We start from the raw sequence: 25,169 nt of genomic DNA on the forward strand, positions 1-25,169 counted from the left end.
ATCTATATACTTGTAATGAACTCACTCTCACATTAAATTTGCCACACTTATGTTAAAATGTGTAAATGTATTATTCAATATAGAAAAAAAAAACATTGATTAAAAAAAAGAGAGAGAGGCAAAGCCAAAAAGGAATTTTAATTATGTTGCTCAGGTAGGAAACATGCCCTGTTTATTATCTTCCCTTGCTTAAAAACATGTTCATCTACTGAAGTAGGAATCTCTTCCTCCATTTCAATTGCTTCTTGATGCTATCATTGAAATATCCAGCCTGGCGCAGGAAACCTTTACTTTTCAACACATTTGCTTTTCCAATCCAAGTAAATTGCTTTCCTTCCCATTCAAGTCTCAAACTATTACCCCCAACACCCTTTAAGTGAAGACTTTTTTTTTTTTAAAGGGCTGCACTTGTGGCATATGGAAGTTCCCAGGATAGGGGTTGAATAGGAGGCTGCAGCTACCAGCCTACACCATAGCCACAGCAATACCATATCCAAGCCAAGTCTGTGACCTACACCACAGCTCATGGCAAGGCCAGATCCTTAATCCACTGAGCAAAGCGAGGGATCAAACCCACAACCTCATGGATACTAGTTGGGTTCATTATGGCTAAGCCACAAAATGAACTCATATCCTATTCTTTCTGATGTCAATTAATTTCTTAGACCAGTGAGAAGGATCTAGAAATAGCAAGAAAAATTTCTTCTTCCAACAAATTCACATTTATAAAGTGAACAAAGATAGCAATAAATCTTACTTTTTTCCCTTAAGACATTTATAAATGCACCTGAAGTTGATTCCAGAATAGGATTCCAGATGGTTCTACATAAAATTGAGTTCAAAGTAAAACTATCAGTCTCCACAACTACAATTATGAGCTCAGTAACACACAGGTCCTGGGAAAAAAAATCAAGGTAAAGCTTCAACTGTCATATTAGGACTACAAAAGACTGATACTGGAAAGCAAGGGAAAGGAGTCAAGAAATTCACAGGGCTTCAAATGACTGAGCAGCATATAAGAAGGATTATTGCAGGGACAAAGGTAGCAGATAGGAACTTGACTCCGGGTTTCCTGCCAGGGTGAGAACAATTTCTTAACTTGCTCCTTGAACAATCTGGCCTTAGAGGGGATGCAAGGAAGTCCACACCCAAACAGAGCAGAGATAGCTGGAAAGGAAGCACAGATTCAAAGCTTTTCCTATTCCTGTTACCATGGAATTTCTAATTCCCTTCTTCACCTCACACCACCAATTATAATGCAACAAGCCTCAGGGGCTCAGCCATATTCCTCAGCTTAGCTGCCCTCAAATGAGAGCTCAGATGCCAGTTTCTTACTTCTCATACAAGTAAAAACCTTCTATAATTAAGTTCCTAGAGGATGAAAGGCCATGTGTTCACTGTGTTCTTCCTACTTTTTTTTTTTGATCTATAAACAAAGTAAATTGAAAAATAATTTTTGGCAAGAACAGCTCACACCAGAGAACTAAAAACAATTCCAGTTGTCCAGAAGGACAGTGGAGATAACAAACCATTGGATGGTCTCTGTGCTGGGGCAACGGCATTCAAGTTTTTTTCCAGGTTAAGATTTTTCAATTTCTAATGAACTTTGAAGACAGAAGATGGATGTCACTGCCGCTTGCAAAAACACTTTTGGTTTTCACATGTGTATTGTGAAATGAACCTGGCAAATGAGTGCTTACGGTGGGCCTTTAGTTTTAGGGAGTCCCCATGATTCAGAGGCTGGAGGAAGCCTGAGCCCTCTCTACTTCCCAACTCCCCACATGGCCTCAGGAACCATCACTCATCTGCCCTCTAGTTCCTGCATTTCAGGAAGTGTTAAGTCATTTGCTTTCTGGTCCAAAGACTTAAATTCATCTTTTTCTGTCTCACTGCTGACAAATTCTTAGGCGCTTACAGGAGAAATCTCTCCATGAAGCAGACCTGCCCCAGCCTCCAGGGCTCAGGAAGAGTTCTGTGAACCTCAAGAGCTTTACTCTACTTTCAGTTTTGAACCATTACATTCTTTCAGTAAACATGTAGAGGCTGTCTGCTCCACAGGACACTATACTGGTAACTGTTCCCCAGTAGTGTTTAAAGTTTGGGGGAGGAAAACATTAAGTTAATAGATGACACAATACAATGTGGTAAGTGTTTTAAACACAGTGACCTAAAAGCTGGGACTCCGAGATCTCAGACTTGGTGAGGGTTCCCAGAAAGCTTTCCCAAGGAAATGGTATCTAAGCTGAGGTTTAAAAGAGGTGTTAGCTACCCAGATGGAAATGATGGGAGAGACATTCCAAGGCAGCTGGAATTTTCTCTAGTGCAGTCTGGCTAGAACATACAATTCTACACAGAGAAACTGAGATGAGGGTAAAGAAAATGTTCCAAATGATGGGGAGCCATGTAGCTAACAGAAAAACTAGATGAATGGCAAAGAAAGAGTACCCCCCCCCAAAAAAAAAACATGAAAAGAGAACTAAACCCAGGACAGATGTACTATCATAGAAGCAAAGTATGTTTCGAGAATATGAAAAAGTTTAAGAACAGCAGGTATAAGAGACGGAACATGTCAGAGGCTATTAGCCAGATCATAAATAAAGATCACTGACCCAAAACCTGTAGCAACCAGCCCTGGAAGCCAAGCCACAGCTTCTGTGGCAACAGCTTCACAGGCCCAGACCTTATCAGTAACTGATAGCTTTCCTACTTTTTACCTTCACTTCCAACCTGGACCAAGCAAAGAAACCAAATATGCTCCCCTAATCAATCACTTGGGATACCCTGCTTCTGATGAGCCTTCAGACTCCCATCAAGACACACCTGAATGCATACTTTTGTTTTTTTCACCATTAAGTTTCCCTACTCACCAACCTGCCCTTCAGTCTCTTGTCCAACCCAAGTGACAGTGGTAGACTCTCTTGCTGTAGCCAGTTCGGAATAAATAACCTCTGCTTAATTGATTGGGATATATATATATATATATATATATATATATATATATATACACACACACACACACAAACACACAGTATATATTATATATATTCATCCTTGGGTATAACTTTATTTTTATTACTCAAATGAGTTTATCACATCTATAGTTTAATAACTTTAAGGAGCTTGACTAGGAGGCAAAAGAGATGGAGCAGAGACTCTGCCAAGATGGTGGCAGCCAGCCCAATAATTCTTCTCCAGTGGCTCTTAACCTCAGATAGTTGGAAAGGGAGATTAAAGGACTAGAGAGAATACAAGTAAGATGTCTGAAGCAAGTAAGGAAGATTTAAATTAACTTTTCTCCAAGTTAGTCAGCACCACAATGATGTCAGTGTTGAGTGATTCAGGGTACCTGAAGGGGGACTCCTAGACCCCTGTTCGGTGTTAGTCTCAACTATTAGACAGCATAGCACAGGGATTCAAGAGCTTGGATTTTATAATTGGCCCACATAATCCCAGCTCCCCGCCTTCCTAGCCATGTCTTTTAAAAAGGTCCTTCTATGCCTCAGTTTCCCCACTTGCAAAATTGAGATAATAGCAGCATCAAAGTTTTGGGGTTGTTTCAACAATTGCTACTTGTAAAAGCATGTAGAACAGTGTCTGTGCTGTACTGACTGCAGTTAGTTAAGTAATGATTTTCATGTTTTTGGAGGATTGTTCAACACCTCTTCTTCAGCTCAGTATACAAGGTTTAAGTCCCAATCATAACATCCATCTACCTAGTTGATATCATTTCTTGAATGCCTCATAGGCAACTATCCCAGAACAAATCACAATTCCACATCTCTTTAAATGTTATATCTGATAGAAAGTGTATAGTAAGGGGAAAAGCTAGAATCACAATGTTTCCATGAGAGGAGCTCTTCAACTCTGTTGGGAATTGGCCGTCAGCTTCCTAAGCAAGGTTGTTAGATAGGAAGTTGGAGGAAACTTCCAAGGGGTGGGAGAAAGGCAGAGCAATGTCCCCTGGGATTGATCAGTTAGAAAGGTTATATTCACCAGTGAGAATATGTCCAGTTGTCATGATCACTGAGTTCTATCACTGAGTTAATGATGGCACAGCTACCAAGTACCCTCCTTGGGTTTTACAATTACTGTTCTAAGGTCATACACCAGTGCTGTGATGTCATGTCCTCAAATGACTGACAAATCCAAACCAGGCTTTTCCTTCCAGGTAAGTCTCACTAGGCTATTTCTTCTAGTTGACACTAGACAGACAGACAGCACAGGCTTCCCTTCATCTCATGTTCCCTCTCCCAGTAAATGTCACCACTGAAGCCCAGGGCTGCCCGTGCAGAGACCAGCCAGTCATTCCTGAAACAGCTTTTCATCTTCACACCCAGTTAACTTTTCTCTAAGCACTGTCAACTCAGCTTCCTCAGTATTTCTTCCACCTTTCCACTTCATGCATCCTCAAATCCATCTCAGCAATCTAAGCTACCACCATCACCCTAGTATCCTGCACTGGCTTGCCAATACCCTGGGCTCCTGCATTCACACTCCAGTTCTCTTGACTAGCCATAAAAATACTTTATCATCAAAATAGACACTGCTCCTTCTCAGATTAAAACCTTAAAAGGCTTCCTGCCTTTCATAGATGGAACCATGACATCCTTAAGTTTCTCCTATGTAACACCTTGCATGAACTGGCCCTCATTTCCTCCAAGTCTTAGAGCACTACTATTTTCTCAGAGGTCTGGTTGTTGAATTTCTGCTGCATGGGCTTTTTCTTAGTGAGTCTTCATTCATGAACTGACTGCCAAAACGTTGCCTCCTTTACTCTCCAACATTTCAGGGTCCACTGAAATGCTTTCACCAAGACAACTTGCCCTTCGTGCTTTAGCTTCACAGAGCTTATTTCAATTGCAGTGAAACCATTTATGGTGTGATTTTTGTTTGATGTCTGTCACTTCTACTACTCTATTAGCCCCATGAGAGCAACCAGCTGGCCTAGAGCAGGTGTTTTGTTTAAAGGCTTATTGTATAAAGAGGAGAAGGCTAATATTTGGACAGAAAGACAATGACAGATGATTATGACAGATGATTATACAACAGTATTTAGGGTCTTTAGTTTTGGGGCATAATTCAGAGTGACATCTACACAGCTTAGCAGTTGAGACCAGATGAACAAGGATTTTGTGGAGTATATGGAAACAACAGAGCAAGGTAGTTGAAAATCTGTCAATTAGGATTTAAGCGGGAAAAATAGCCCAGAGAATTTTTTGCTGGTCTCTTAAAGATTTGACATGGTAGTATATAGACTCAAATTTAATGTAGGAATTCTAAACTTGATTTCAACTTAGACTAAGCCAATTGTTGAAAGAAAGGGAATAATTTCTCTGTTTGGATACTATGTTTTGTGTTTCTACTGATTGATGGCAAAAAAAAAATAATGTCAATAGGAAGATAAAAATTACTAGCAAAGAAAAGGATAGTGATTATTACTTACCTACATAAAAGGTCAAGTTTATTAGTATGGCTCATTATTAAAATTGTAGGTGCAGGAGTTCCCATCATGGCACGGCACAAACAAATCTGACTAGGAACCATATGGTTGTGGGTTCGATCCCTGACCTCTCTCAGTGGATTAAGAATCTGATGTTGCTGTGACCTGTGGTGTAGGTCGCAGACATAGCTCAGATATGGAGTTGCTGTGGCTCTGGCATAGGCTGGCAGCAACAGCTCTGATTAGACCCTTAGCCTGGAAACCTCCATATGCTGTGGGTGCATAAAGACAAAAAAAAAAAAAAAGTAGGTGCAGATACTGTTAATCTTTTAAGAAATGAGTATAAAGAGTACACTTCACCTTCAGATTGTCATTTCCAAGAATTATAGTTTACCTATAAGTCCACTCGGGTTAACATTTGGCTAAACTTTATCAATTGGCATTACAATGATAAAATGTTTCAGGAATTTTTGAATCTTTGATACTCAAGAAAATGCTGAATTTCTTATTAGATTATCCTAGGTACTGATGATTAGGAAACCAATTTTACCGGACAGCTGACAAATTTTGAAAGACAGCTGACAAATTTAAGAAAGCCATAGGACAGGTAAACAACTCTGCCAGATGTTTTGCGCCAGAGTGCCAGGGTTTTGTTTTAGATGAGCCCTGCAACTCTTCCAGGGCACCCTGGGAGATGATGTCTCAAGAAGGGCAGTACATGAAATTAGGTGTTGAGCACAGACAGTACAATTTACTGTAATCAGTTTTAACAGTCTAAGCAAAAAAAAAAAAAAAAAGAAAAAAAATTGAAAAATTGTTTCATGAAGGAAAAAAGTTATCCAAGCTCTCCTTGCAAGAGAAAGTATTAACACGTCATAAGATAAATGGTTGTCGTCATAAGATAAATGGTTGTCTTTCTTTAGACTTTATGCCACTTTTGCACAGGTTTTGTTGAGATTTCTAGGTGAGACATTAAAATAATTGTCTTCATCTTTGATGGTATAACCTTTAAGCGCCTAAGAATAGCAGATCTAAGGGTGTGGGGGTGGGGCAGGAAGGGTAGTAATGAGCAATGGTCATTACATACAACTATTGTTTCATTGTCATATGCAAGTGTAAATATTCAGAACTAATTGTGTAAGATTCCCTTTCCCAGACACTTTCATTTTTTATAGCACCACTTCTGTACTGTTTCTGACTTCAATTTTAGGAAAACCTCAGAAAACTGCCACCTATCCAGACTCTGTAGGCACCTCGGGCAGTCAAGTTATCAAGCTGTTTACATGGCAACAGTAACTGTCCAAATACCTCAAAAAAAACTATCATAAGTCATCATATCACACTGCAATTCTATTTTTTGTGAGGGCATATAGTCAGACATTAAGCAATCTGGCAAGAAAATCACAAAAGATAATAATGCATTTGTTACTCAGTCTGGCTCGAAATTACAGCTGGCAGTTAGTAATACTGTAGCACATTTGTGTAACTCTGGAAAACTCCAAATGTAGGACTCTACCCCAAGTGGAGTCAACACATCCACAAATTAATTGCCTAAATATTCTGGAAGATTGGAAACGCAGTCAAATAAGCACGGTTTTAAAATTGTATACGGAGTTACTGAAATTTTTATCTGTGTATCAATTCAATCTTTCTCCAATCACTATTTATTGTCTAAATGAGAATGAATTTTTAAATTGATTTAGAAGAAAAATGAGGATACTGTTACATGGTTAAAACACACTTTATTTCAACATCTTATTTTCTCTTCAGGAATTTACAGAAAGTTATTGCAGAAGAAGGAACATGCTAATCTGTTAACTGTGTAGCAGAAAGGAAAGGTAACACTTCATAGCCCTGGTTGGTGATACTAGACTTTAAGGCCTGTTATGGTTGAATCCTGCACCCCAAGAGATGCTGGAGTCCTAACTTGCCTTGTGAATATGATCTTATTTGGAAACAGGATTGTTATAAAGACATAATCAAGTTAAGATGAAGTCATCAGGGTTAGTCCTCTTAACACTTGCGATCTTTTAAGGAAGAAACAGGGAGGCAGCCACCCAAAGAGAGGACAATTTGAAACCACATGGACAGAGCAGCACGTGACAACCAATCCAAGGACTGGAGGAATGCATTCGAGAACCAAGGAACACTAGGGGTTGATGGCAACACCAGGACCTAAGAGAAAAGCATGGGGTAGATTCTTTCCTGGAGACTTAAACGATGACCCTGCTGACAACTTCACGTTTGAACCTCTAATTTCCAGGATCGTGAGAATAACTGGCTATGTCTTAAGCCGCCTGGTTTTGTGGCACTTTTAATGGCAACCTTTAGAAATTAACACAAGGTGTGTCCTCCCAGGTAACACCTCAAAGGGAGTGAGGGCACCAGAATCAGAGGGAGAAAAAAAAATGATAGTTACATGGGGACCTTAGTTGATCCCGTGAGGAACCCTGGAGCTTTAGTGGACCTTCCAACTTGTTCCCAATTAAGGCTACCAGCAGGGCCTCTGTACTCTGCACAGACCAGTCATTGAACATGGGCCACCTCAGGGTGTCACCTTCCAGCCAAGGCTGGTGCTCAGGAGACTCAGCTGTGAGCCCTCAATAAGCCACCCTACCAGCAGTTGGGGAATGAGTGCCATCTGCAAAGTAAGCTCTAGCCCAGGTACAGTATTTACTACATCTTGTGTGCTACAGCATGTGTGGACAGGTTCCAAGTTAGTAACATTGTTAGCATGAAATAATGTGTTATTAAGCTTGATGGATATCTCCCAGTTGCTCTTACTGACGTTATTCACACTCCATCACACCAGTATGAAAACCCTCACATTCCCACATCCATCCATTTAAGCTATAGCCAGATGGAAAGTATATTTTAATGGATATTGTCCAATTAATATAGTTGACTATCTTCACAATATAATCATTGGCAAGTGCTTCTTCCATGAAGTTAAGAAATGTATAAAACTTCTGGGTACTTTTGCACATTTAAATCTTTGCAGAGGTATAAATGCCAAATAATGGAGTAATTTTTATCTTTACAAAATTAAAGTATTCAGTATTTTCAAAGTTCATAAAATTTTATGGCTTTTGTGTTTGTCTTAAGATTATAGAAATACTTGTGTATAATGCCAGAAAATTACATTTATCTTTTAATCATCTGGAAATTATGAAATGTCAGATGGAGATTCAGCTTTTTCTAAATTAATATCATGGTATGGACAATTCTTTGAGTCTGATTAGTTGCCAAGTTCAAATATAGATGTTTCTAAGCTATCTGATTCATGAAATTCTGTTTGTATCATTATAGCACCTTTTGTATCAAGTATGTTTAATCCCTTAAACAAGTCTTGGCTGTAGTTCCCGTCGTGGGGCAGTGGTTAACGAATCCGAATAGGAAGCATGAGGTTGCGGTTCGATCCCTGGCCTTGCTCAGTGGGTTAACGATCCGGCGTTGCGGTGAGCTGTGGTGTAGGTTGCAAATGTGGCTCCCGAGTTGCTGTGGCTCTGGTGTAGGCTGGTGGCTACGGCTCTGATTCAACCCCTAGCCTGGGAATCTCCATATGCCACGGAAACGGCCCTAGAAAAGGCAAAAAGACAAAACAAAAACAAAAAAACCCACAAGTCTTGGCTTCATTTCTCTGTATTTACTTGCAGAGAAACAAATTCAACTTGCTCCATTTAAAAAAAAAAAAAAAAAAAAACTCACCTAGAAATCCATCGATGGTCAAAATATCATGAAGCCATCCTCACAATACTGACTCTTCCCATTCAGGAACTTCTTTGAAGAAATATTGTACAGACTTCATAAAGGTCATCTTGATGTTTTTGATGGTTCCTTTACTTGATATTTTTAAAAGTTTATTCCTAGGTAATAGAGACTTCAGTTCTATGTTAAGACACGGGTTTTTGTTTTCCTTTATCTACTAGTTGCTATTTGTATACTGCTAGTTAACTTTTTTTCCAACCACTTTTCCAAAATATTATTTACTGGAAATTTTCTAACGGAGCTCAGATTTTCCAGAGAAAAAAAATATCGTCTCCTAATGATAGTATGGTATCTTTTTTAACAATCATCCTTTCATTTCTTAATTAGAATTATTCTAAACTTTAGTAAAATGCCATGTCCACTGATATTTTGACACCTATATTTTTAAGGTATGAAAGCTTTTTCCCCAGCTTACAAAATGTGAGTTTTGGCACTTGTAGGTTTTTGGGGTTTTTTGTTTTTTTTGTTTTTTGTTTTTTGTCTTTTTGCGATTTCTTGGGCCGCTCCGCGGCATATGGAGGTTCCCAGGCTAGGGGTCGAATCGGAGTAAATTCCGGCCTACGCCAGAGCCACAGCAACGCGGGATCCGAGCCGCATCTGCAATCTACACCACAGCTCACAGCAACACCGGATCTTTAACCCACTGAGCAAGGGCAGGGACTGAATCCGCAACCTCATGGTTCCTAGTCAGATTCGTTAACCACTGCACCATGACGGGAACTCCGGCACTTGTAGTTTTAAACTTCAAAATAGTTTCATTGAGGAGTCTGCTTTCAATTCCAAATCCTAAGTGTGATCCTTTTAGGCCTGACCCTAAGCAATGACAGAGGCAGTCTCCATTGCAACAACCACCACCCCCAGACTTGGAGCAGAGAACACACTGCAGTCTTCAGAAGGAGTTTCAGTCACGAACTCAGGCCTCCCCACTCCAAGCCAGCCACACTCTTATGAAGACCTGCATTCTGTGCCTGGGTCTTTGGACAAGACCTCTCTCAGATGCCTCTGCTGAGGCCTCATTATGTGGAATGAGGGGACAGAGAGGGGGACTTGAAGATGCCTTTGTTGACTATTACTGAATAACTCAGCATTTTCCCTCTGGGCCTCTGCCTCCTTTCATCCTTTGTTCAGGCTCTCTGGGCAGTTCGGTTTGACATTGAGGTGTTTTAGTAGCATATCAGGAATATTTGATTTTGTTGTTTTCACTTTTATAAAACCTCAGTATCTTTGTATACTAAAGAGGCATTTAAAAAAACAATTATGGAGTTCCCCACCATGGCTCAGTGGAAACGAATCTGACTGGCATCCATGAGGACGCGGGTTCAATCCCTGGCCTTGTTCAGTGGGTTATGTATCTGGCATTGCCTTGAGCTGTGGTGTAGGTCACAGACATGCCTCAGATCTGACATTGCTGTGTCTATGGTGTAGACCAGCGACCACCGCTGATTGGACCCCTAGCCTGAACCTCCATGTGCCACAGATATGGCTCCAGAAAGACAAAATAAAAATAACAGTTATTTTGATAGCTGAAACTTATGGACTTATTTTTACACTTACTGAGCATTAATCTTTTTCTTCCTTCTCAAAATACCTTGCCTTTTGTTCATTTCTCTTTACTGAAATACTCATTAAAAAATCAGATTTTTCCAATGATCTCATATTAAAATCTCTTAACAGTTTCCTATTAATGTTGAAATTTTCATTACAGATAATATTTGACTAATCCAAAAGAACATCCTTTTACTCAGCACCACAGAAAATTTAAAAATGGAATTTTTAATCCAGATTTTTTTCTACTATGCTTTGGGTGTTTTAGAAATCCTTTAGACTTCAGGACTACACTGCACCTTCTTTGCCAAGCATGCCTTCTTATAACCCATGATATCTTCATCTCCTTTTATGTTCAGTTGCATTCTTAAGGTTTCTGGGGTTTTTTTGGGGGGTAGTGTATAAAATGGGAAATAGAAGTTTCAGTTTCAATGCATATTCTATTTTCTCATATAGTAGAAGTTGACAGTGTTTCAGAGTATATATTGGATATTGTCCAAAAGCCTAGTGAGAATTAGAAAGCTGCAAAATAAAAATATAGGTATATATTCATACGGGCAATGGAACACTCAGGCACCAGCACTGGGACAAACACAGCACAGCTATTTTGGAAAACTGTCCATTGTTACTTCCATTACTTGAGTTTTACAATTAGGTTACAATACAGTAATTCTATACCAGGTATATATAACAATGAGAATTTTGCATATATCCCAATAGAAATATGTATGAGAAATGCTAAGATTATCCATTGTAGTGGCCAATTAAAGGCAAGTTAGGTTACACTATCGGAAGGTAGAAGCCTAAGTACACTGAGTATGTACAATGAAGCATTATAGAAGGAAAAGACAAAATGTACACATAACCAAAAATTAAATTTGTCCTATTTGGTAAGATGCCCAAACAAGACAAAACACAGCAAAAATGCACTTAAGAGTTCCTAGCAACATGTAGGCTACCCAGACTAAATCCTGAAGAGGAAATCCACATAGTTCAGTAACAACATTAAGTTAGTAATCAAAAACCTCCTGATGAGGAATAGCCCGGGACCAGACGGTTTCATTAGTTAATTCTACCCAACATTAGAGAGTGAGTGCCGACCCCTCTCAAATTCTCCCAAAATTTGCAGAGGAGGAAATGCACCCAAACTCACTATGTGGCCAGCACTACCCTCATACCAAAGCCAGAAAAGGTCACTCTAAGAAACCTACAGACCAATATCCCTGGTGCATATAGATGTAAAACTTCTCAAAACATCAGCCAACTGAATTCAACTAGTACATTAGAAGGATCTTATATGAAAATTAAGCAGGATTTATCTATAGGGTACAAGGATGGTCAACATACACAAATCAATAAAGAAATATACCACATTAAGAGAATCAAATGTTGTCATATCATCAACTCTTTCCACACACCCAAAAAAGCTATTATATAATGAAAAAGAGGTACCAACACTACAGCTGTAATCATTCTGCAGTAAGTATCAATACGTATGCACATCTTAAATTTACATACTGTGTCAATTATCTTTCAATATAACTGGAAAAATAAGATTTTAAATTCTTAAATCTATCAATTTTACTCTTTAGCTATTTTACTAATACATTTCTTTTTATCCTTTATCAACTGGTTCTTCTTGCTCAGGTATATGAGGATTAGAGAAGACTAACCTTCCTATAAAAATCTCTAGTAACATATTAGGAATTCATAATCATGTACAATTTTAAGGCAAGGATAATTCTGTTTGTCTCATTTTGTGTGTTTTAACTTTGTTTTTCTAAAAGCTTGTATAAGTATTAGTAAATAAAGGAGAAGTTGGAGAAATGTAGACCAGAAAAGATACTGTTTAGACAACTTTGTTTCTAAAGGTTTGTGTAAGTATTAGTAAATAAAGAAGCTGGAGAAAGGCAGACCAGAAAAGATACTGTTTAGACAACATGTATTTATCAAACAACTTTAATATGCCCAACAATGGTAACAAGCATTTAGCTTTTTCCCATTGAAGACCTCATTGTGATCAGGCACATAAATAAAGATAATTGTGACCAATTATTTTGGAATTAGGATGTGTGTTTAAAGAAAAAAATGCATATGAATAATCCTAACATGAGCGGTTAGGGGAAATGTGACTCCAATTCATCCCTAGCCTTTTAAAGCTGCTTTTATTCCTAGTCATTTCAAAATCAATGGTAGGCAGTCCCTCCCCTCTGACAAGCCTGAGTAGACACCAGCCCAGTGAATTCTCTTCAAATAGAATTTGCCAGTTACAAATAATTTCAAGTCATTTAGAAAACATACACTTGAGTAATAGACTCCGCAAAAATTTACTATTTTATCCATGGGTATTTGATTAAATAGTAAAAACAACAACAACAAAAAAAGGGGGGGGGAGCCAAATTGTTTTGAAAATGAAATGACTAAAGTGTTAAAATTTTCTCATTAATAGTCAAAGGATATAAGTGACTGTGTGGAACTCCCACATTTCTGTCAGAGCCTAGAGAGAACCAGTCTATAAAACCACTCCCTAACTAGTCTGCATAGTTCCAATTTCATTACCACTTTTTGATTATCTCAAAAAAATGTATCATACCAGACATAATGTTAGAGTTCCATGGAGCATGCGGATGCACTTTTGGTTTTTAGTTTAAGTGAAATAGGAATCACCAGAGGGTTTATACAGAAATGATCTGATTCATGTTATCAAGGAGTCATTGCAGGCTCTAGAGCAAGCATCTGCCTTTACTCCAAAAAATGACCCAATTAAGAGATGGTGACTGGGAGCAGGGTAGGTCAGGGAGCAAGCTGTACACTTCCAACTCCAACACCAGATGTGAGGACAATAGCCTTCCAGAGACTGTTCAACCAGCTCCCACAGTCAAGTGTAGATCCCTGTGACAAATCTCTCATGTAACAGAGGTGGAAGCATAATGAGAAAAAATATATACTGACTCAGACTCTGGAAAAACTTATGGTTTCCAAAGGAGAGAAGTTGGAGGGTGAAGGGATGCTAGGGGTTTGGGATGGAATATAAAATTAGGTCTTGATGATCATTTTACAACTATAAATGTAATAAACAGTAATATAAAAAATACATATATGTACATACATCATAGTGGTACTACTACTGATCATATCCTGATACAGGTAGTAAGGGGAAAAAAAAGTCAGCAAAATGAAAATATAACCTCATCACTGACTTGATGGGATTGAGGAGGTCTAAAGGAGAAGAAAGAATTAAGCATGACTGATGGATGGATGAAAGCTGGCAATCACCAAGATTGATAACATGCAAGACAGCAGTTTTACATGGGCAAGCCCTGTTTGCATTTGAAGCTAATGAGTGATACTATGGTATAGATCCAAGTCAGTACCTATAGAGTGTTGATCCAAAGGGTGAGGTACATTCTAAGGAACGTTCTGAGGAAAAGGAGTATTTTAAGAGCCAAGAAAACCAGGAAGAAAAAGTGTCCAGAAGCCCAAGGGGTAGCCATTGAAGATGGAAGGAGCAGCAAACCCTGTCAATTGGAGCCCAGGGTTTAACTAAGAGGAGAAATTGAAACTATCCTCTTTATATTTAACAATTAAGAAATTATTAATGACTTAGAGTAGTTTACATTTTAGTGTTTTTTATTAGCAATCGGGAATGAAAAACAGTCCCTAAAATGGGTATCAGCATGACTTGTGATTTTATGATTACATAAAATCTTGCTGAGAAGAGCAACAAAGTTGTGGTTTATGGTTCTGCATTTGCCTTGGAGATCAGCATAATGCAAAGCACCCACAATGGGCTCAATATGTTTTACGTGACTCCATTTTGTAATCCCCTCCCTGATTTTCTCATCTTACCCTGCCACGTCTCACTTCCTACACATTACACTCCTGACCCTACTGACCTTTCTGTATTTATAGGTGTTTCTCCAGTTTTTAAATAATGTAGCTGACTGCTACATACACCAATACTAACAGTTCATCGAGACCTACTGAGAAGAATTAACCATTTTAGAAGTTTCAGTGACTCCTCCCCTCTCCCCAGAATTCAAAACACCTGTTGTGGAATACTAAACAGTATAGATGCTCTTAAAATATATTGATAAGTTTTAAAATATTCCTTTATGGAATTGAGAGCACATATTAGAATAAAACAGGAGTCACTTGGTGCCCCTATGGTTAAGGATTCAACATTGTCATTGCTGTGGTTCGTGTTTGATCCTTAGACCAGGAACTTTTGCATGCTTTAGACATGGCTAAAGAAAGAGCAAAGTTGACATGTATTACCTCATTCCTGTAACAACTCTGAGGATATTATTACCCCAAAATTATGCAATAGCTAACAAAGAACAGGTGAAATTTCCCAAATTCATACTAGTAACAATTAAAATATAATCAAGTCTTTCTGCTTGCAGACCGGAGATATGTCAATAGGTATGTTAGTGTTTACATCAGAGATAACCATCTTGGAATTCATGCAAAATGGAGTGGGAATAGAAGTGACCCAAGTGACTATTTAATCTGACCCCAAAAATATCCACCAGTTATTGTTCTAGGCTTTTCTCTTTGGCTAGAACAGCTATGCGCCCAGGGTGACCACAGACCCCGTTTGTTGAAGATGGTAAAGCCCTACACCCCAGTTCCGGGACCTCTGTGTGACAGGGGCTGCCTTGCAGCCTGGCCAACCCGCCAATATTTCAATTTCTATTGTGTCTGAGCCATTAATCATGTGGGGGCCCATTTCTTCTTGGATCTAGTCCGTCCCCACAACATGAACAGCCAGACATCCCATGGCACACACCTGCCTCTGCACTTTGATGCAAGACCGCCAATCCCATTATGGCTTTATTTCCTTTGTGATGAGGCCTCGCCTGCTTGGTCTCCAGCACAGGTAGTCAGGGTTGATAATACGCTAAAGAAGTTTAGAAATGCTCAGGGGGGTCATTCCAGAAAGATTAAAATAGCCTCATGGATGAGCAGTATTCTGTTCCTCTGCTCCCATAAAGGACAGTTATTAAAGCCAATGATTATCATTAAGGACAACTCTGACCCAGGGGAGTTGGCGGAAATCATCCGGGCTTCACTTACAGCCATTTGGCTTCCTGCACCCCAGTGACTTTTCAAAAAGACCAATTAGCTCTGTGGGAAATGTAACTGGAGATAAAGATACAAGCAGGACAGGAAAATTTGAGCGATAGCTTTCATTTTCTTAAAGTTAAATGTCCCTTTTTTTTTTTCCCAGCAATATCACACTAGTCAGCCAGTCTCAAAGGAAGAAAGGTGATTTCAGTGGCCCCTAAAAAATGCATTTAGCTGCAGGCGCCGTGATGTGTAATCATGCTGTCTGACAATAGCTTTTCTCTGTCACTCCCCAGCTCTTCCCTGTGTCACTGCTCACCCTATTCAGTTTTTAATTTGCTTGTCACACAATCCCTCTAACCTCACCTACCAGTGAAAAAAATAAAAAGCTCTCAGCATGACAGAATCATTGTATCACTGTATACCTGAGTGCTTGAAATGGGTGTGTTGTACTGTTTCCAGAACCCCTGCTGCTACTGCTGCAAACGATGAATCCCCTAATCTAGTCAAAGATGCCCCACTTCCTTGTGATCCCCTTGCTCAGGCCCTCAACACGCAGGATCACCTTTTTCAAGTTTTCAGCATCTCCCCCAAAGAAATTTACCTGAGGCCACCCTGTCACACATCTCAGCTGCTTCAAAAGGCTGAAAATTCACTCAGGAGGGTCTTGTGTGTGATGAATCACGTCTGCCTCAAAGTGAGGGCTGTGTGGTCTCTCTCCCTTGTTCTGGGCTGATAGAGCTGTTCCAAGAGGGATTTTAGAATCAGAATTAGGGGGCTTAAAGGGATCTTACAAATCCTCTAGTACAACTCTCTCTGGGATCTACAGGTGAAGTGACGTGCAGAAGGTCACTGGATTAAGTAGTGGAACATCAACTACATTAACCCAAGGCTCCTGCCAGTCCTCACAAGCTTTGCCTATGCTGTGTTGAGAGAATTGTTATTATGGAAACCCTGCACAGTCTAAAAGAGATTAGGTCAGAGATCAGTTCTCTGCCTGTGCTGCCCTATTCCCAAGATTAATTAGGGAGTTCCTCATGTAACTCAAGTCAGTGATACTACACTCCTTAATTTATGCAATTCCATTGGCCTATTTCTCTCAGTTTAGCTTCCAGCTAGAAACACAGGAAAGGTCTGGCACCGGACATTCCAGTGTATCCGTCTATCCCCCATACAAGCACGTGACCAATAATTGATCAAGACGTATTAAGGGAAAGAGGTTGTTTAAAAAAGTAAAAAAAGAAAACACAAAGTAAACACATTATTACAGCTAAAATTCAAGACACTAATGGCACTAAATTCTGGAGAAGATGTGCAGCAACACTAATGCTCATTCTTTACTGTTGGGCATGCAGATGGGTGCAGCTACATTGGAAGACGGCTTGGCAGATCCTTACAAGGGTGAAAACAGGCTTATCGAACAATCATACTCAGATATTTACCCATTTACTTTTGTTCACACAAAAACCAGCACATGAATATTGATAGCAGTTTTATTCTTAACAGTCAAATTGGTAGCAACCTTCAATAGGGGAGTTAATAAACCATGGTTCATCCAGATAACACATTATTCAGCAATAAAAAGAAATGAGCTCTATCAAGATATGGAAGAACCTTCAGTATACATTGCTAAGTAAAAGCCGCCAAACTGAAAAGGCTATGGACTAATTCTAACGAAATTCTAGGAAAAGCAAACTTAGTAAAATGATTAGCAGCTGCCATGGTTTCAGGGGGAGGTGATGAGATGTAACAGGCCATTTTTAGGGCAATGAAATTATTCTGCATGATACTGCAACACTGAATATGTGACATGAGTTTATCAAAACTCAACTGTACAAAGGGGTAACCCTAATGTATTAAACTACAGACTTTAGATAACAATGTATTAATACTGATCCATCAATTATAAAAAAAAATCTACCACACTAATGAGAAGATGTTAATAACATGGGAAACTATGTGCCAGAGAGATGGGGCAAATAGGAATTATTTTCTCAATTTTTCTATGAACATAAGATTGCTCTAAAAAAGGTTATTTAAAGTGTAAACACTGCATATTTGACAAGGAAAGCATTACCATATCGGTACAGCTCTTGCTGACCTAAACTTTCAACTGCAAATTTTCTCATCATTCAACTCAAGTTACTGAGGCCACCCCCCAGTCTCTTGGATCACTTGTGATTCATTGATTCAACAAATATTTAAGCCTAAGTCCTGTGGATAATACATTCTAATACAGCATCAAACATTCATATAAAATTTCCAGGTATTACTCTAAATTCTTTATGTGTGTTAATACCCACTACAAGGAATGGAATTACTAGTATCATCCTTATACATAGATGAAAGCTCAGGCTCTGAGAAGCTAAGTAACTTTCCCACAGCTACGGACAGCACCATGCCATGAGAACTGAGGTTTGAACCCAGATCATCTGGTTCCAAAATACTTGCTCATAACCACTGCATCAGAGCAGATAAAATGAAGGTGAAACTTAAGAACCTGACAAGTGATTATGGTCCTTCCCAGAAAACCCAAAACTCAGTGGCAGAAACTAAGGGAAGCGAAAATTAGCAGAATAAAATTAAGGAGGCTTGAGAAACTCTATCCACTAAAAAACTTATTAAAGGGCTGAGAGAAAAGAAAATCATGGACTTGGAGAAGAGACTTGTGGTTGCCTGATGGGAGGGGGAGGGAGTGGGAGGGATCGGGAGCTTGGGCTTATCAGACACAACCTAGAATAGACTTACAAGGAGATCCTGCTGAATAGCATTGAGAACTATGTCTAGATACTCATGTTGCAACAGAAGAAAGGGTGGGGGAAAAACTGTAATTGCAATGTATACATGTAAGGATAACCTGACCCCCTTGCTGTACAGTGGGGAAAAAAAAAAAAGGTAGAGGAAAAAAAATTAAAAATAAAAAAAAATAAAAATAAAAAATATAAAAATAAAAATTAAAGGGCTGAGAACAGCAAAAGGGAGACCTACAGGCTATGCTGGCAAGTCAGACTTCAGACAAGACTTCAGTAAAGACCCTTCAAGGCAGAAGGCAGAGCAGAGGGGCATGAAAGAACACTCCTATTTGGGAACTGTGAAAAGTCTGACAAATCCCCCTGAGCATGAGGAAATAGTCCAAGGTTAGGCTAGCCTTGGTCTTGGTCAGATCAAGGAAACATTCTATGCTGCTGATTCTCCAAGTGTGGTCCCTTGGCCAACAGCATTAGCATCACCTGGGAGTTGCTAGATATTCAAACACTCAGGCCCCATCCTCTGTTTCAGGATCTGCACAGTCGACCCTTGTACCATTGGGGGAGGGGGTGCCAACAATCTGTGCCATCCAAACTCTGCATATAACAGTTGTCCATCCATATATGGTGTTCCTCATTAGCCATAGTTCCCTATTCAAGGATTCAACCAACTGGGAATTGGGTAGTACCATGTAGTATTTACTACTGAAATGAGTGGTCCCATGTGGCTCAAACCCATGTTCCTAAGGATCAACTATACTAATAGCCCTCCAGGTGACTCTGATGCCTGCTCAACCCTGAGATCCACCGATATAAATCATTCCCAAACACTTGGATGTTATTTGGTAGGGGATGGCAAACTATAGAAGGATTTTATCATGAGGGGAAACAACAGATGCAGCAGGCAAAACCTACTCAGCTAGTCAAAATGGAGTCCCAGGGTATGCTAAGATGCTTTGAAAATAGAGAGGATTAGAATCAACTGATTCTGTCAATCTCTATTCCCACCTTCCAAAAAGGTGTCCCTGGTGCTATTCCTTACCCAAATAAAGAGATTTGGCCATAACTAATACTCACAGAATGCCCACCTCAGATGTACATATTAACTCAGATACACATTTCACTTCCAAGAAGTACTCAGCTATGAACCCTGAGACCATATTTGGGCTGTGAAACTAGGAAACAACACCCTTTGGGAGTCAATGAGGCACTTGTTTTGTTCCTTTTCAGCTTTTCTTCCTTTTGAAGCCCCCATTTTAAACTAGTGCTGGGGGCTGCCTCCAACCTCTTTAAAAATCTCAGCAAATTTCACTGTGCTATGAAGCCTAAATTAGATTTGGGGCTGGGGAGGTGGTAGGGGGAGTTGTGTCATTCACCTTGTTTCCTCTACACATTGGGAAGAAAGGCTTAAACTCAGCTGATTCAAGATCGAGAATGGGGGGGGGGGCTTTCAACAATCTGCAAAAACAACGTCACCTGACAAGAGAAGGTAACATCTTTTTAAAGTGGGTTCATAATAGAAATGAAAACAAAATTGTACCAAGGATAGAGCCGACAGCAATAAAAATTACCATGCTATTGTTGACAAATCTAAGTTATGTGAAGGGAAATTAGCATACACCACTAGGGAAAGTATTTGGGGAAACTACTATTATTGCCCTCAAAACTCTGTCCCCATCTGTGTTGCTCTTGTTCATCCACTGCCTTAAGAATCTACCAGAGATCCTAAGCTTGAGGTGACTATGTTTGTTGTTTCCTTTTATGGGCCACTCTGTTTAGGACTTTTCTGTTTATATGCCTAAAGCATTATGCAGAAATGGAAGCATTTATTTACTATAAAATGATTCATAATAAAAATACACTTTGTGGTCTAGTGGCCCTAGGAATCACATAAAACCATTTCCTTTCTTACCGATAAGGACCTTGAACTTTCCACCTCTGCATTCGTGGCCCCATCTGTCTAGTGCATGACACACTCCAAGCCCGAGAATCATTTTTTTTTTTTTTTGCATTTGCTTTTTAGGGCCACACCTTGTCATATGGATGTTCCCAGGCTAGGGGTGGAATCAGAGCTGTAGCTGCCAGCCTACACCACAGCCACAGTAACACAGGACCCAAGCCATGTCTGCGACCTATACCACAGCTCAAGGCAATGCCGGATCCTTAACCTACTGAGCAAGGCCAGGGATCAAACCTGTGTCCTCATGGATGCTAGTCAGATTCGGTAACCACTGAGCCACAATGGGAACTCCGAGAGTCATTTTTCAAAGTCAGTTATTCGAAGGAAACTTTAGAACCGGTACTATTGATATTTTGTTCCCTTGTCTCCAGCCTGTCTGCTAAAGAAACATCAATCCCACTTTCTCCTTTACTATCTAGGATTTTAGGCTATATACACTTTTTACTGATTTTTCTACTTTCATCTTCCACATGAATAGCAAGTGAAGCAATCTACCATCAAAATAGATGGAGTGATCTACAGTAATAACTACTGCTTTTTAAAAACCAACCATAAAATAGACTTGATATGACAATGCAAATCCATGTTTTGTGGAAACAATAGATTTTATTACACTTCCTTGAAATCTTTACTGAATAAAAAGTCCGTTATCAGGATGTCTCCAAAAAGCAATGTGTAAAAAACTTATACATCAAATTATACTTGAAAGACAACCAATTATTTGGAAATCACTGTCTTTAAGACAAACTCAAATACATCTCTTCCCAAAACACTGTGTTTCCCTTTTTTCTGCTTATAGAAAAACCAAAATTAGTTCCAATCTTACTTTGTTTTGTAATAAACACAAGGAAAGTCCTTCAATTTTAGAGATTCAGAGACAAACCCAATTATGGAACAATGCTTTTGCAAACAGTTTTATTGTTTTTAATCACTTAATTCGATCAGTTCTCACTTGTGAGTCATACAGACATGCGATTACAATTCCAGACTAACTTTTGAGTTGTACTGAAATGCTCTCAAGGGATATTGAGAAAGGCTGAGACCTGGGACCCTTTCCTGCAGTGCTTGCACCTGAACAAAAGCCTCCTGGAGCAACAGAATATGAAGAAATGGTAAGGGACCAAATATGATTGCACACATGTGAGGTTGGAGCAAATTATGAACAAAATTCAAAGTTCAAAACCCAACTGCCACTTCTGAAGTGCTGGAAGCAAAAGCTGGAGCCTGAGTAGACTCCCTCAAAGGATGGCAGGCCACCCAAGCCCCACCAATCCCCTCCCATCCACACTCACCCCACTTAAGAAACCAGCCCACCTCACTCAGGAAGAAAGTAAGGACACCTGTTACTTGTTCTCACTTCCTTGTGCAGCACCAGTACCAATAAAGCCTGACCTGCACTTCTAGTCTGGCTTCAATTTCTATAGATTACAAGAGTCCATCAAGGTGGATTGCTAACTATTACAGAGCAGCACAATTATAAAGCTTACCAAATTTAACTCATTAGAAACTCCATAGAATTTCCAAGAAAGTGGCCAGAAATTCATTAGACCTAACTGCAGATTTTATATTTCCTAGGATGTTTGAAAGTTCCTCCTCATATTGACCTCAAATTGCTTATCTGTGTGATTTCTAGTTCTACCCCTTAAGACTGATTATGGTCTTATTTTTAATGACTATAATTCTAATTTTCTCCCCCAATTATATTTTTTCACTGTTCTTAACATGCCAAAGTCTTAAGTCCTTTGGCATCCATTTCACTCACGCAGAATAAAATCATTATTTTTAAACGCATGCCATTGAGAACTCAAAGTATTTTGATTTTCTCTTTGCATTATGAGTAGCTATTATAAATCATGCACTGGGCTTGACACTCTGGGTGTAGTTTAACTAATTAAGGACTTAGAATACCAGAACTAAATCCTATTTTTATTGGAAACCCAATATTATATTTCTGCTAGCTTTTACACATCTTTCCTCATACAAATCTTGAGATAAAGACTTTTTGCCTTTTTTTATGTTAACAGTTACTAAGCTTCATCTCCCATACCCTGTACTTTAAGGTGAACTGAGAGTCAAAGCCAGCTCATTAAGAATTGTTTGCTCACCTGTCTTCTATTAAGCCAGACCTTGAGAGTTACAAAAGTGATAAACAATGCCATTCTTACAAATTGTTTTTGTGTTTGGAGAAATTTCGTTCTTTTTTCATTTAAAAGTTGTTTAATTTTTAAGTCTTACGTTAACATTTTTAAGTATATGAAGAATTACTGAAGGTAAATAAGGATGAGAATGTTACAAAGAGTTTGCTATGAGACACAAATTAATTGAAACATTTAAAAATTGATTTGTCTGGAGTTCCCGTCGTGGCTCAGTGGTTAATGAATCCGACTAGGAACCATGAGGTTGCAGGTTCCATCCCTGACCTTGCTCAGTGGGTTAAGGATCCGGCGTTGCCCTGAGCTGTGCTGTAGGTCGCAGACGCGGCTCAGATCCTGTGTTGCTGTGGCTCTGACCTAGGCCGGTGGCTACAGCTCCGATTAGACCCCTAGCCTGGGAACCTTCATATGCCGTGGGTGAAGCCCCAGAAAAGGCAAAAAGACAAAAAAAATGATTTATAAATATACAATAAAAACATAAGTGTTTAGACCTCTTAATCTCTGAACTGAAATTTCCATTTTGGTGCAAATGTCTTCAGGAAATATTGAAAGCAATTCCATTAAGAGGTGTGGAAGAGCAATATTTTTAATACCGACTTTTTGGTGAAAATGAAGCCTCAAGTTTTTATAATGGGAACACACTGTAATAAGTAATTATTAGTACAATATAATTAAATTAGTTGCAATAATTACAGTTAAACACAGAGACCAAATATGACAACTTCTTGAACAGACCAAACCACTTCAGTCATACAAGCAAAAAACGACTTTAGCATGTTTTCCAAGAAGAGCGAGACTAGACCTAGGTCGCTTGTTAATCCCTCTGAAAAATCTTAAGTGAAATTTAAATGGTTCACACAAGTTAATATAAACTAACCAAATCCTTACCATCAAGAAAACGCTAGTCTTAAAACCCACCAGTGTGAGGAATACACAGTTGCTGCCTCGTCATTCCATGAGCTTCTTTAACAGGCCTCTGAGACTCATTTAATCTTTGGCTTAAGGGCTTCCAGCTCACCAACTTTTTGCGTGTGCACATTGAACTTTTACTAATTACTATCTTGGCGATTCAGCGGTTTTACATCTGCTATGTCTGAACTTTCGACATCTAAAAACATAAACAGTAACACAACTCTGGATGGCAAAAACAGTGACAACAAATGTATATTCTCATTACATCAGCTTGGATTTTTAGTGCATTTAGAAATATATTTTCAATTCATCCAATACACTGCAATGGTTTTTGCTACACTTACTATAAAAGTTTGCCTTTGGAGTCATGAGACTTGGGCCAACACCTAGCTCATTAGTTGAGGCCAAGTTACCCAACCATTTTAAGTTTCAGTTTCCTTATTTCTAAGGTTGAGATAATGACATTTATTTGTAGCAAACTATTTCTCTGAGGCCTAAAACACTATGTCAGCACTTCACAAAGCTGTGTCTCATGACTAATGAGATTTTTCTCTTGTTTGGAGTTTTTTCCCCAGAAAAGCTACCACATAAATATTGTGAACCAAAGAAAACAACCAGTGGGCCTGCTTACCTTCTCTATCTCTCAAGGTCCCAATGGAAGAACAAAAAGAAAATATAAAGGGAAGCAGAAAAACCATAACAAGACTGAAAACCATGAAGTGGAAAATTGCAGCCCAAGATACTGAGAAACAGACCAAGAGAAAATAAAATAACAACCAAGGGAAACACTCACCCAAGAGAGCAGAGGAAAGGGTGGCTCCCCCAGAACTCTGAAGAAACTGCGCAGAAACGCACTGGAGATAAGGAGCAGGTGTGAACCTCAGGCCATGAGCAGGTTAACCACTAACAATCTTAATTCATGACAGCTGGCCAAGTGGGTGCCGCCTCTCCCATCCCCAGTTAGGCAGAGAGTAGAAAGAGCTTTAACTTTCTGAATAAAACTTGAGAACCACTCTCAAAAGAAAGTGGTCTGTCTAGGTAGCAAACCAGTGTGGGTGTCAAGCTCAAGATAAAAGAGCGAAGCTTGAGCAAACTCTTGACTTTATATCAGATGCTGGAAAAATAAAATACACTGCAACAAAAACATAGAAGGCAGCTTTACCCTGGAGTAAATGCAAATTAAGTGTTCTCCCTGGAGATTAGAAGAGCCTTTACTTTGGCAACTATGGGGATCCACAGCCTGGCTCCCTTTTGTGCACCTACACTCAGCCCTACTAATAAAAACCACCCCATTGGTCTTTCCATTAAAAGGAACAGACTGCTAGAAAAATAGGTCTCTAGCTGCAGAGGGAAACCACTCAAGCCACATAAATTCAAAAACTTAATTCTCCATGGTAACAAGCTGTAAAGGGTTATCATCATGTTTTTGAAGAAAATTAATAGCATGCATTAAAAACAAGACAACAGGCTCAAGATGGAGTGACTTATGCTAATTCACACAGAGCCAAACCAAGACTTAAACTTAGTTACAGTTTTTGTTCTCTCAGAAACCTAATCTTAAGTTAATCAGGAAT

At 39.2% G+C, this 25,169-nt stretch overlaps 1 long non-coding RNA gene across 2 annotated transcripts in view; it reads right to left on the minus strand.

Moving 5' to 3' along the window:
- The window catches only part of LOC110261593, a 45,755-nt gene extending 21,274 nt beyond the window's left edge, over positions 1 to 24,481 (minus strand). Inside the window, exons 1-3 of one of the 2 annotated variants that reach the window (XR_002345922.1) lie at positions 24,389 to 24,481; positions 23,572 to 23,791; positions 16,428 to 16,564 (exon numbers count right to left, since the gene is read on the minus strand). This is a non-coding gene — a long non-coding RNA (uncharacterized LOC110261593). The remainder of the gene's footprint in view (positions 1 to 16,427; positions 16,565 to 23,571; positions 23,792 to 24,388) is intronic. The other variant, XR_002345923.1, reaches the window with a different exon arrangement.

The sequence above is a fragment of the Sus scrofa genome, chromosome 1 (genome assembly GCF_000003025.6).
Source record: "Sus scrofa isolate TJ Tabasco breed Duroc chromosome 1, Sscrofa11.1, whole genome shotgun sequence".
Lineage (NCBI taxonomy): Eukaryota > Metazoa > Chordata > Mammalia > Artiodactyla > Suidae > Sus > Sus scrofa.